Source organism: Podarcis vaucheri (genome assembly GCF_965113315.1).
Source record: "Podarcis vaucheri genome assembly, chromosome: 5".
Classification (NCBI taxonomy): domain Eukaryota; kingdom Metazoa; phylum Chordata; class Lepidosauria; order Squamata; family Lacertidae; genus Podarcis; species Podarcis vaucheri.
Window position 1 is genome coordinate 16549807 of NC_138763.1, and position 12703 is coordinate 16562509.

The 12703-nt window shown below is 47.4% G+C and overlaps 1 long non-coding RNA gene across 1 annotated transcript; it reads left to right on the forward strand.

Annotated features, from left to right (window-relative positions):
- Positions 1-1352: 1352 nt before the first annotated feature.
- Positions 1353-2065, forward strand: LOC309533667. Its single transcript, XR_014220397.1, has 2 exons — positions 1353-1397; positions 1440-2065. It is a non-coding gene; the product is annotated as an uncharacterized lncRNA (long non-coding RNA).
- The last annotated feature ends 10638 nt before the right edge of the window (positions 2066-12703 follow it).

The window sequence follows — 12703 nt, forward strand, 5'->3', positions numbered from 1 at the left end:
CCGCCTTGCCGATGTGGGGATCCAGGGCACAGTCCTTCAATGGCTGCGCTCATTTCTCTCTGGTCGGGACAGGGGGTGGCGCTTGGGGGGGAATTGTCATCGCGCCACTCCTTGGTGTGTGGAGTGCCTCAGGGTGCGATTCTCTCCCCGATGCTTTTTAACATCTTTATATGCCCCCTCGCCCAGCTTGTCCAGAGTTTTGGGCTGGGTTGCCATCAGTATGCCGATGACACCCAACTCTATCTGATGATGGATGGCCATCCTGACTCTGGCCCCAGACACACTGACCAGATGTGGGAGTCGGTTGAAGTTAAATCCTTCGAAGACAGAGGTCCTCTGGCTGGGACGGGGCGATATGGGATTGAGGGGGCAACTCCCATCTCTTGCGGGGGTGCAATTAGTGCCAGCATCGTCTGTTAAGAGTTTGGGTGTAATCTTCGATACCTCCCTCTCTATTGAGGCGCAGATTACAGCTATAACAAAGGCGGCATTTTTTCATCTCCGCCAAGCTAAGCAGTTGGCTCCTTATCTCTTTCGCCCTGACCTAGCCACTGATCCATGCGACGGTCACCTCCAGACTGGATTATTGTAACTCGCTCTACGTGGGGCTGCCCTTGAGATTGACCCAGAAACTCCAGCGGGTGCAGAATGCTGCAGCAAGACTCCTTATGGGGTCTTCGCTGCGAGATCACATTCATCCGGTATTATACCAGCTGCACTGGCTCCCGGTGGCGTACAGGATCAGGTTTAAGGTGCTGGTTTTAACCTTTAAAGCCCTATACGGCCTAGGACCCTCGTACTTACGGGACCGCCTCTCCTGGTATGTCCCACAGAAGAACTTACGGTCTGCAAATAAAAACATCCTGAAGATCCCAGGCCACAGAGAGGTTAGGCTGGCCTCAACTAGAGCCAGGGCTTTCTCGGCCGCGGCTCCAATCTGGTGGAACACTGTCACAAGAGACTAGGGCCCTGCGGGACCTGACATCTTTCCGCAGGGCCTGTAAGACAGAGCTGTTCCACTAGGCCTTTGGTCAGTGTGCAGCCTGACCCCCTCCTCTGGCAATCTGCACAGAATTTTGCTTAAGGGTTGCCATAAATTTGATTTTAATTAATTTTTATAATGAAAGGTTTTTAGAATGCTGGATTATTTTGATTGTTGTTAGCTGCCCTGAGCCCAGCTTCGGCTGGGGAGGGCGGGGTATAAATAAAATTTATTATTATTATTAATACATAACACAGTCATATATTTATACTTAATGGCCATATTCCTGTAATCTCTGTGACTGACCAGTCCATTATACAGTGATACCTCAGAGGCCCGTTCTTAACCTGAAGCTATTCTTAACCTGAAGCTATTTAAGCAGTTTCTAGATTGCGCTCTCTATATATATTTAGTGGTTGCAGAGTCTCCTGTGTAGAATGACTTCAGCCAATAATAGCTGGTTTGGAATAATCTGGTTAAGGCAGTTAAATCAGAAACTAATTTCAGAAGAAAAGTCTTAGTCTTTCAGTTCTGCTATTATGTTTGGCCAAAGGTCAGTTCCCTACAATGGTTATGCAAGTGATTTATTCTGCCTTTCCCCTCCCTCCAGAGAGCACCATGCATATAGCAAGAGCATTGATGGAATAATTTTATGCAAGTCCTATTTGTAATTTTTGGTAACCATACTTTCAAAAGTGAGTGGCTATCTGCAAGACGGCCGTTTGCATTCGTGATTATTCATTATGGGTGATAATCAGCGTTCATCACACTCATGAGTAGACCCATTGAATTCAATAGGCAAGTTTTAAGTCAATTGATTTATGTGGGTCAAGCTGAAGCATGACCTAGGTGGATGTCAGCCTTTCTACTTGTATCCAGCCTTTCTTCAATAACTCAAGGTGAGATATGTGTTGCTCTCAGATGGCTTCCCTTCGCAGCACTGACCAGACCTGTGTGACTTCAGCAAGGTTGCAGCGTTGCATGCCTTCAAACCCTGATGATCTTACTGTTTCAACTTTAAAGATGATTTGCAAACAAAAGAAAGCAATAATAATAATACAATTCCAGCAACAATGTTAAAAATGAGAAGATGTGTTTTTTTAAGCTGTAGGAACATAAAACAATAGTTGCCTGACCTTGTCAACCTGGTGCCTTCAATATGTTTTGGACTACAACTCACATCTGTAGTGGACACCCCAGTGCTCTCTGGGGCTGATGGGTGTTGTAGTCCAAAGCAGCTAGATGGTGCTAGGTTGGCTAATAATAATAATAATTTACAGTGGTACCTCTAGTTACGTACTTAATTCGTTCTGGAGGTCCGTTCTTAACCTGAAACTGTTCTTAACCTGAAGCACCACTTTAGCTAATGGGGCCTTCCGCTGCTGCACAATTTCTGCTCTCATCCTGAAGCAAAGTTCTTAACCCGAGGTACTATTTCTGGGTTAGCGGAGTCTGTAACGTGAAGTGTATGTAACCCGAGGTACCACTGTATTACTTGTACACCGCCCATCTGGCTGCGTTTCCTCGGTCACTCTGGGCAGCTTTCAACAGATTATTAAAAACACGATAAAACATCAAACATTAAAAACTTGCCTAAACAGGGTTGCCTTCAGATGTCTTCTAAAAGTCAGATACAGTGGACCCTCCGGATATGAACTTAATTCATTTTGGGGGTCCGTACATACCCCGAAAGTCCGCATCTAGAGGCGCTGCTTCTGTGCACACGCATGGCACAATCAAGTGCTTCTGCGCATGTGTGCAGAGCGCTTCTGCGCACGCACACACAGCAAAACCCGGAAGTATACACTTCCAGGTTTGCTGTGTTCGCAACCCGAAAGTTACGTTACCCAAAGGTACATCCTGAATTGTAGTTCAACAACATCTGGAGGGCCACAGGTTCCCCACCTCCCAGGCAGATTTTTGATCCTCATCCGCCAGATGGCTCTCAAGTCTCCAGTGACTGACTTACTATTCAAATATAATGTATGGCTAGTCCGTGATTATAAAAAGACTGGCTGTTCCGTTCGGGAACTCGCCTCTCCCAATAATCTCTTTAATAGACCTGAACATCCACGTAGTCTTTAGCACTGTTTTTATGTACACTCCAGTGAATTTATATTGCCGGTTTAAAATATCGGTTCAATGGGCTGCTAACAGTCTTCGCCACTAGCTGGCTGTATTGCACCATCATAATAATTCGGCAGAGCGTGCAGCTTTAGAAGGGAATGTAAATGAACATCTCAGGCAAACAAGCTGGTGTCTTAACACTTTTTGTGCCGCCACCCCCCCCCCAAGAGCCATCTGGGTCTGAGTATTGCCCCACACAACTTGGTTAATGGGCGGCTCATTATTCATTGCAAAAGCTACCGTATAGCCTTTTGAAGGGCAAACAGAAGTTGAAAGTGAGCTTCTGAGTTCTTCAAAGCTCTTCTTCCAGTTAAGAATGTAAGAAGGACCCTGCTGGATTAGTTAGACCAAAAGCCCCATCTAATCCAGAGCTCTCTAGGCTAAGGTTACCAGACATCCCCTTTGCTGGGGACAGTCCCCAGATTTACAAATCAGTCCCCATACAAAACCAATTGAAGTTGAAATGTGTCCCCGGATTCACTGGAAAAAATCTGGTAACCTTACTCAGGATAGAGGGTTTAACCAGTTGCCTATGGGAAGTCTGCATGCAGGATTTGAGTGTTATAGCATGATCCTCAGCAACTGCTATTCAGGTACACTGCCTCTGGTCCTATAGGACATCATGACTAGTAGCCATGAATTTATCCCATCCCTTTCTAAAGCCATCCAAGTTGGCATCCACCACTGCATCTTGTGGCAGTGAGTTCCATAGTTCAACTGTGCACTGTGTAAAGGGCCTCCTTCCAGCTATTCTGGATCCCCATCATCCAGCAGTATGTTAAACCAAAAGAGCACCTAGTGCAAGACTTTTGGGGCAGATGTTTGGGGCTCCACTGAGAATTAGCAGGAGGGCCCCCCGCCAACCGGAGTAAATGATGTATCACAGATTCTCATCTAAAGAATGGGAGCCAGCCCCCACCCCATAGGACCAGCTGAACTAAGTGATGCTATGCACATTGAATTGAATATGGACTAAGCAGCTGAACTTAGGTCCCACTGAAATCAATGGGACACAATTTAGCCATGACTTTCACATAGCATGGGATGGGATCATAACATTGGAAGGGACCAATTGTAGGCTGACCAGAAGAGGATGTGGCCCTTGGTCTGTAAAAGATTCCCCACCTCTGGTCTATTGTTAGATAAGAGCACCACCCTGTTAATTTAAAAAAACAGGCTGGCAGGTGGAGGTGTGAGGAGGAAAACCAGGTGTGATGTTGGAGCCCAGAAGTGCAGTTTGTAACAGTCTTAAGAAGTAGCGTGGGAGGTGTCAGGCAGATGAAATTAAATGCGTTCCCTGCAGTGTAAAACAGGCTGCATTGACAGCTGCAGTGACAAAGAATCTGGCAGAAGGCGCTTGCAAAGTCAGGTGCCAGATTGGTTGACAGTTTCCCTCCTGATGAGGTGTTTTTGGAAATTGCACATGGCTGCAGGCAGGATCTGGGCAGGGGAGATTTTTATTCTGGCTATATTGGCTTGACAATCTGGCAGGCCACTGTGAGAACAGGATACTGAACTACATGGGCCTTTGACCTATCTAGCAGCACTTGTCTATTCTTGTGTTTTTCCAGACCTCTTAAAGTAGTTTCAAAGAGGTTTTGCTTTTTGTGGTTTCAAAGTGGGGCTGTGCCTTGATGGTAGAGCCATCCCAGCATCCAGATCGGGGTGGGGCGCATCCCAGCATCCACCATAGAGGTGGGGTGCACCGTGGGGCCTCCAGAGTCTGCCTGACTCCTCCCTCTCCTCCCTCCAACTGGAGGGGAGGCAGCGGGCAGACTATTTGGGCAGCACGGAGCCTGCACGCCCCCAAGCCACCATGTCTCACCCGGGAGAGAAGTGTGGCTCGGGGGCGCTGCAGGCCCTGCAGTGAGTGGCACCCCGCATTTTGTCACCCCCCTCAGTGGTGACACTCGGGGCGGCCCACACATCCCTTCCTCTGCCCCCTGAATCCATTATGCCACGGTGCCAATTTTTGCATCTGGCTCCCAATCCACTGAGATGCCATTTCCTAACTGACTCACATTCAGAAGAACTCAGAATTCTAAGGCCACCATCGCACCCAAGACATCTGAAGGCAGCCCTGTGTACTATAGGGAAGTGGATTTTTTTAATGTTTAATGTTTTATTATGTTTTTATATATATTGGAAGCCACCCAGAGTAGCTGGGGCAACCCAGTCAGATGGGAGGGGTATAAATAATAAAATAATTATTATTATGGAATAGGACGTCCCTATTTTCATCGGAGAAATGTTGGAGGGTACAACTCTCAGAGTGGTTTCGCAACCAATCCCTTTCTCTCAGGGAACCCTCTGTGAGGGGAATAGGGTTCCCCTAACAACTCTCACAAGGGACGCGGGTGGCGCTGTGGGTTAAACCACAGAGCCTAGGGCTTGCCAATCAGAAGGTTGGCAGTTCGAATCCCCGCAGTGGGGTGAGCTCCTGTTGCTTGGTCCCGGCTCCTGCCAATTTAGCAGTTCGAAAGCACGTCAAAGTGCAAGTAGATAAATAGGTACTGCTCTGGCAGAAAGGTAAACGGCATTTCTGTGCGCTGCTCTGGTTCGCCAGTCATGCTGGCCACATGACCTGGAAGCTATATGCCAGCTCCCTTGGCCAATAAAGCGAGATGAGCGCCGCAATCCCAGAGTCGGTCACAACTGGACCTAACAGTCAGGGGTCCCTTTACCTAACAACTCTCACACTAGGGACAGAGACTAATGGCAAGGGCTGGGGACACAGGAAATTGCCATATACTGAGTCAAACCATTGGTCCATCTAGTTCTTAATTTCTTACTCTAACTGGCAAAGGCTCTCTAGGCTTTCAAATTGGCTACATTTCCAACCCTACCAGGAAATGTCAGGGAATGAACCCGAGACCTTCTGCATACAAGATGGATGCTTTACCACTGAGCTATGACCCTCCCCAAGAAGTTGTGTTGCCCTTTACATCCCTTGGGGAAGAATAAGCAAACGGCACTGCTAGTGGATGAAATATCCAGCTCATTTTCCTTTGTATGCAATATTGAGAAATGAGTGATATTATTTTTAATCTCTCCCCCTCACTCCTTTTTGGATATTCAGCTACAATATGTGCTTGAAACCAAGCCAACACAAGGCAAAGACTCTGATTAAGCATGGCACCCCTGGAGCAAGGCAGACAATGCCCCCTTTGTTCTCCAGAGTGTATGGCCTGCTAGTCAGGCAACGTTTGTTTAGCCCACGTGTAACACAGTTTATCGTAACTCAAAAGCTCCGAAAACAAGAGGCCTACACACAGTGTTGCCGTTGTGCTGATAGGACTCGCTGCGAAACGGCCAATGCCCTCCTTTGTTGACCTTGATGTTTCCAAACTGATAGTTTTTAAAGGAAGCTTTGATTGTTTCCTGAGTCCTGTTCTTTTTTGCTGACTGATAAGGCAGTGGTTTGGGGGGGGGGTCGTTGTTGGTGTGTGTGTGTGTGTGTGTGTGTGTGTGTGTGTGTGTGTGTGTGTGTTTTTTAAGCCTGCTTTGTTCAGTGGCTTCCTCAGCTTTTCACATGCTTGAACGAAACGTCAGTGCCAGCAGGTGAATGATGATGATTAAAACGAAAACTAAAAATCAACAACTGGATTGTAATGGAAACAAAAGGGGGGGGGAATGACTGTTGTTTAACCAAATGGTTTCCTCCCCGCTGCATTAATGTTCCTTTTGTTTGCTTGCTTGCTGAATTTTACAGCTGTGAAAAGGCAGTGGATTTCATACGAAGGACCAGCAGGAAAAGGATCTAAAACAAAAATGACAGTATCATAAGAACATAAGTAGTGTGTTACTGGGATCAGGCCAGTGGGAAAATTAGTCCAGCACTGTGTTCTCACGGCAGTCAACCACATGCCTACGGGAAGCCCGAAGACAGGACAAGAGCACTCTCTGCCCTTACAATTCCCAGAAACTGGCATTCAGAGGCATTCTGCCACCGATAGCCACATTCCCCATAAATTAGTCTAACTAACCCTCTACTGAAGCCACCCTAGTTGGTGGCCATCGCTATTGTCCTAATATAACAACAATGCCTTTTTGCTAATTTATGGTGCAGCCGTGTGTCATACTGTAACTTTTCTTCTTCTTGAAATCTTTCCATTCTTGTTGGTCATTAACATGGACGAAGAAAAATTTTGCTCCTTTCCTTCTCCCTCCCAATCCCTTTTCCTTTTGTGCTGTGTCTTTTAGGATTGCCGGATGGCAGGTAAGAGACAGTTACTGAATCCATGTGCACTGTGCTGGGGGGGGGGGGGTTCTGGCTGAAGAGCAGGAGGAAAATGCTAATGATCAGTAACTGTCGACCAACTTCTTTGTAAACTGATGCTGGTCAGAATATGCAGCTTTGTACACAGAATAGCTTTGTCTGCCAGGGGTAAATAACCCTAAAGTTCCTGTAATCTTTCTACCACCAGCCTTACCAGACTATTCTTTCTGCATTCTTCTGTTACATTCACCCCAGCAAATGCTCAACATTCTCAAGATACAAAATTAATGCAGACTAAAATAAGATGCCGTGACTCAATGTGCATGTTTGCTCCAAAGTAAATCCCACTGACTTTGCTCCAAAGTAAATCCCACTGAGCTTACTCCCCAGCCCACACACATGCAACTGCAACCCATGGGACACATGCAGCCCTCAGAGGTGTTTTGTGCAGCTCTTGTGGGTGCCCAAGCCCCGTCTCCATCACTGAATTCTTCCACTTCCTGTTGCAAATTTTGCTGCCTCTAGATGAATGCTCATTGCCATATAACCTACAAACGCCATCAGTTGCAAATGCTCACATCAAACCTCTGAATAATAATAATAATAATAATAATAATAATAATAATAATAATACAGTGGTACCTCGGGTTACAGACGCTTCAGGTTACAGACTCCACTAACCCAGAAATAGTACCTCGAGTTAAGAACTTTGCTTCAGGATGAGAACAGAAACCATGCGGTGGTGGCACGGCGGCAGCAGGAGGCCCCATTAGCTAAAGTGGTGCTTCAGGTTAAGAACAGTTTCAGGTTAAGAATGGACCTCCAGAACAAATTAAGTTCTTAACCCAAGGTACCACTATAATAATAATAATAATAATAATAATAATAATAATAATAATAATAATAATTATTTATACCCTGCCCTTCCTGGTTTAAAAACCGGGCTCAGGGCGCTAACAGCAAATATAAAGCATTGATTAAAATGCGACTTAAAAACAGCATAAAACACAACATAAAATGCAGCATCAATATCGATAAAATTCTAAAATTCAGGGGTCATTTTTTTTTGCGTGGGGGGGGGGACCCAGTCAGTAGACATCATATGATCACCAGGGCTAACTGGCCAAGTTGGTCCTACTAGGGCTAGCAAGGAGACCAGGGTAGAATTTAAATGTGGGGGCCCAGAAAGGGTTTCTTCATAGAGGAGGAAAGGGGAAAAGGGAATAGAGGATCAGGCTAATTCAAGTTGAAGGCCAGGCGGAATAGCTCTGTCTTACGAGGGTCCTAGGCCACAGAGGGCTTTAAAGGTCCAAACCAGCACCTTAAACCTGACCCTATACTCCACTGGGAGCCAGTGCAGCTGGTAAAGCACAGGGTGAATATACTCCCATGGCAGGGACCCCGTGAGGAGCCTCGCTGCAGCATTCTGCACCTGCTGGAGATTCTGGGACAGTTTCAAGGGCAGCCCCGCATAGAGCGAGTTAAACGTTCTGCAGGCAAAACGTTCTGCAAGCAGATCTGGATGACTGCTCAGTAAATTGGCTGTCTGGAGGATCCCACCAAAGAGCAAAGAAGTGTTTCCTCCAGTAGGTGGAGCAGTATCTTTAAATTACTGAAGATTATTTTGGCATACAACTGCAGTTGTCTGACACATACCTTGCAAGGAAAAGAAAGACCACCATCTATATTGAATACAGCCCATTCTTTTAAATGCCGTATTGTTATCCCCTGGCATTTTGACGGCTCGGCATGGCGTACTTTTTGTGCATGCGAATGATTTCATTTGCAAAAGCTATCGGAGTCATCGTTGTCTGTGAGGCTCAGGGGACGTGTACTTCCATTCTGCAAGGAACACAATGCAAATTCTTGTTCGCAAGGAGAATGAGCCTGGTGTGATAAAATATGCGCTGGGTAGCTCCGTTGGTTAGAGCATGGTGCTGATAACGCCAAGGTTGCAGGTTCGATCCCTGCATAGGACAGATGCATATTCCTGCACTGCAGGGGGTTGGACTAGATGATTTTCAGCATCCCTTCAAACTCTTCAATTCTATGATTCCAATGAAATCAAGTTAACCCCCTGTCTAAGGAGGACAATTCAGGCTGACTGTTGAGGCTCATCTTCAGGAATAAGGCTCCTAGATCTCACTGATTTCAGGGTTTGGGTCTCTTGCGTGTCAAGACCCCGCAACACCCCTCGTTGAAGAATAAGCACACAGGACACAAATATTAGCTTAATGTTATTGGGCAAATTTTGGCCACAACTTTATTGATTACAGAATGTGAGCAGTATTGGCTTAGGCATTGAATGGACCTGACTATATCTGACTCCTGCCCGTTGCGCAGGGAGTCTGGTAAGGGTAAACCACCAGAAGGGGGAGCCCCATCGATGAAGACCAACTCGAGCTCTCCCAGGTGTTCCCGATGGGGTCATGTCATGGTCCTAGCCCCGCCCTGGGCTTCAGACAAGATCCACCCACACCCCAGATTCCTTTAACGGAATACCCTTAAGCTTGGAGGGGCAGGTGATGGCCACACCTCACCTCCCCCGTCATAAGGTCAAACAATGCCTAATCGCAAAACCTTACAAAGTTGTGGTGATTGCTTCAGGGTAGGCAAAAACCAAATGGCTCCATGCCAATTTTGCTAGGTGGAAAAATTCCTACCAGGTCCCTCAGTGGTGGCCAACCAAGGGCCATAGCAAAGCCAATGAAGAAAACCTGCAAAATAGGGAGGGAGGGCGGGAGATAGAAGCAGCGAGCCAAGAGGAAGCCCTCCGGCTCACGCCTCTGCTTAAATGGTCCCGGCCACGCCCCCACCAGCCAGCGGATTGGCTGGCTGGTCGTTGACGTGGGCAGGATCCCCTGGGCAACGCAGAACTTCGTCCCCCGCCCCGGAGGTGAGTGGGTGGCCACGCAGTCCACCACAACTCCTCCCCACAATGAGGTGGAGTGGACTTTTTCAGTGTCTCTGAAGAGCAGGAACAAAATTAAGGTGAAGGGTCAGGTCCAAAGTGGGCAAATCTGCCTTCTGCTTGGCTTGACTCGTGAGCTTTTGCTGTTTGGACCACTCACCTAGAAGCATAGAATTGTAGAGTTGAAGGGGACCAGAATCCTAGAAGCTGGGACCTTCTGCTTGCAAAGTGCATGTTTTATCCCTCAGCTATAGTCCCAACACTGATGTGAAGGCCCAATAGGCATTGATGAATGTTATTCGCAGCAGCCTATCTCTACTGGCTAAATGCAACCTGCAGGCCTAGAGGTCAAAGATTTTATTACCAGCAGTTCATTTAATAGGCAGAGATGAATGGTGAAAAAAAAGTGAAATTGAATTCTTTAGGGCGGTTGATCTTCCCCAAGCCAGTTCTGCTATCAGTTTTCAGTCGAGAAGGAATATACAGCATCTTATAAATAAATTGAACTTGTTTTTTTTTCCAGGAGGGCTTGCGGGGAGGGAGGGAGGAATTAGGTCTGGACCACTACATGCAAATCCTAGCCAGCGTGTATCTCCAAAATCGCATTGACTTTCTCAGTATTCCTGCAGCGCCGCCTGATCTTAAAAGGCGCCAGGTGCCAATGATAACAAGTGGATCAGTGATTTCTCATAAATGCCTGGTATATACAAAGCAAGGAGAAGAAGCCAGGAATCCAATAATAAATACAACAAGGTGCACAAATAGCAGAATTGGAACCAGATGAGCACCAGGGCTTGGTTTCAGTACAGAGGGTCAGGAGGCTGTTTCTTCTCTGGGCAGCTCTAGACAGAACATTAATGCAACACCATTATTTGCTCACCCCTACACACAGCCCTTGGAGTTGGTTTTGGAAGATTAACAAGGCTTATCAAATGAGTCACTCTTGATTAGCACAATTAGCCCAGCTTACATTCGTTAAAAGTCCCTCCTTTCCAGCATGAGTCAGGGGCAAGGGAAACAGTGTTTATTTTATTTATCCAAGCACCCGCCATTGACAACATAATATATACAATTAGGTTGCCAGCAATTAGCCTTGTGAAAGGAAACGGCGGCGCTTGGAAGCGGTTGGGTTTCTCCTGCGAATATATATAGGGTTGGGGCAGGCGGGGAGAGGGTCCATAGCAAAAGTTTGTGAACTCAGCGGTCAGAAGAGAGAGTTGTTGTCGTTGGCCAGTTGATCGTAATCGCTCGACTGTAGTGCAAATGGTTTGGGCATGAGAGCGGTTTAAGCCTGCGGAAAGCAGGATCACAAACCTCCATCCCTGTTTACTCAAGACAGACAGCCTGGGGACAGGCTGTGGGTGGCCATGTCTGAGCCCAGATTTGGAAAGAACTATCTCCAGCTCCAGATTAATAACCCAGGGCCACAGATCAGCTGAGGAGGGGAGGTTGTGTGTATGTGTCCTCCCTTGCATGCAGGGAGATTTTGATTGAGGGCTTGTGTGCTTCCACAATGAGTGGTGTCTAAGTCTGTGCCCTGGATTCAGCCAAGGTCTGACTCCCAACATGAATTTGGTTGATTTGCAGGAGGGGGTGGGGATCTGGGCTTCAGCCAAGTCAGATGTTGACAGCCCTGGGTTGCTCTAGATTAGGCCATTCAAAAGATCCAGAGCTGTTGGAGAAGAGAGTCCGGTAGGAAGAGAGACCTCAGCCAGATGGAATCCTCCACTCTTCTTTGGTTCATAAAGGTAAAGGTAAAGGTACCCCTGCCCGAACGGGCCAGTCTTGACAGACTCTGGGGTTTGTGCGCCCATCTCACATCTATAGGCCGGGGGCCAGCGCTGTCCGGAGACACTTCCGGGTCACGTGGCCAGCGTGACAACGCTGCATCTGGCGAGCCAGCGCAGCACACGGAACGCCGTTTACCTTCCCGCTGGTAAGCGGTACCTATTTATCTACTTGCACCCGGGGGTGCTTTCGAACTGCTAGGTTGGCAGGCGCTGGGACCGAGCAGCGGGAGCGCACCCCGCCGCGGGGATTCGAACCGCCGACCTTTCGATCGGCAAGCCCTAGGCACTGAGTCTTTTACCCACAGCGCCACCCGCGTCCTCTTTGGTTCATATGTAATAGTAATCTACCCTTCACCGAATGGCCCTCATATTGAAGGGGGGCACACATATCTGCTTGTGTGGTCCTTCAATATTTATGGGACCGCCTCTCCTGGTATGCCCTGCAGAGGACCTTAAAGTCCATGAATAACCATAGTTTAGAGGTCCTGGGCCCTAAGGAAGTCAGATTATCCTCCACCAGGGCCAGGGCCTTTTCGGTGATGGCTCCGATCTGGTGGAATGCTCTGTCCCATGAGACTAGGGCCCTTCAGGATTTAACCTCCTTCCGTCGGGCCTGTAAGACAGAGCTATTCCACCTGGCCTTTAATTTTAATTCAGCCTGATCTTTTATTTTC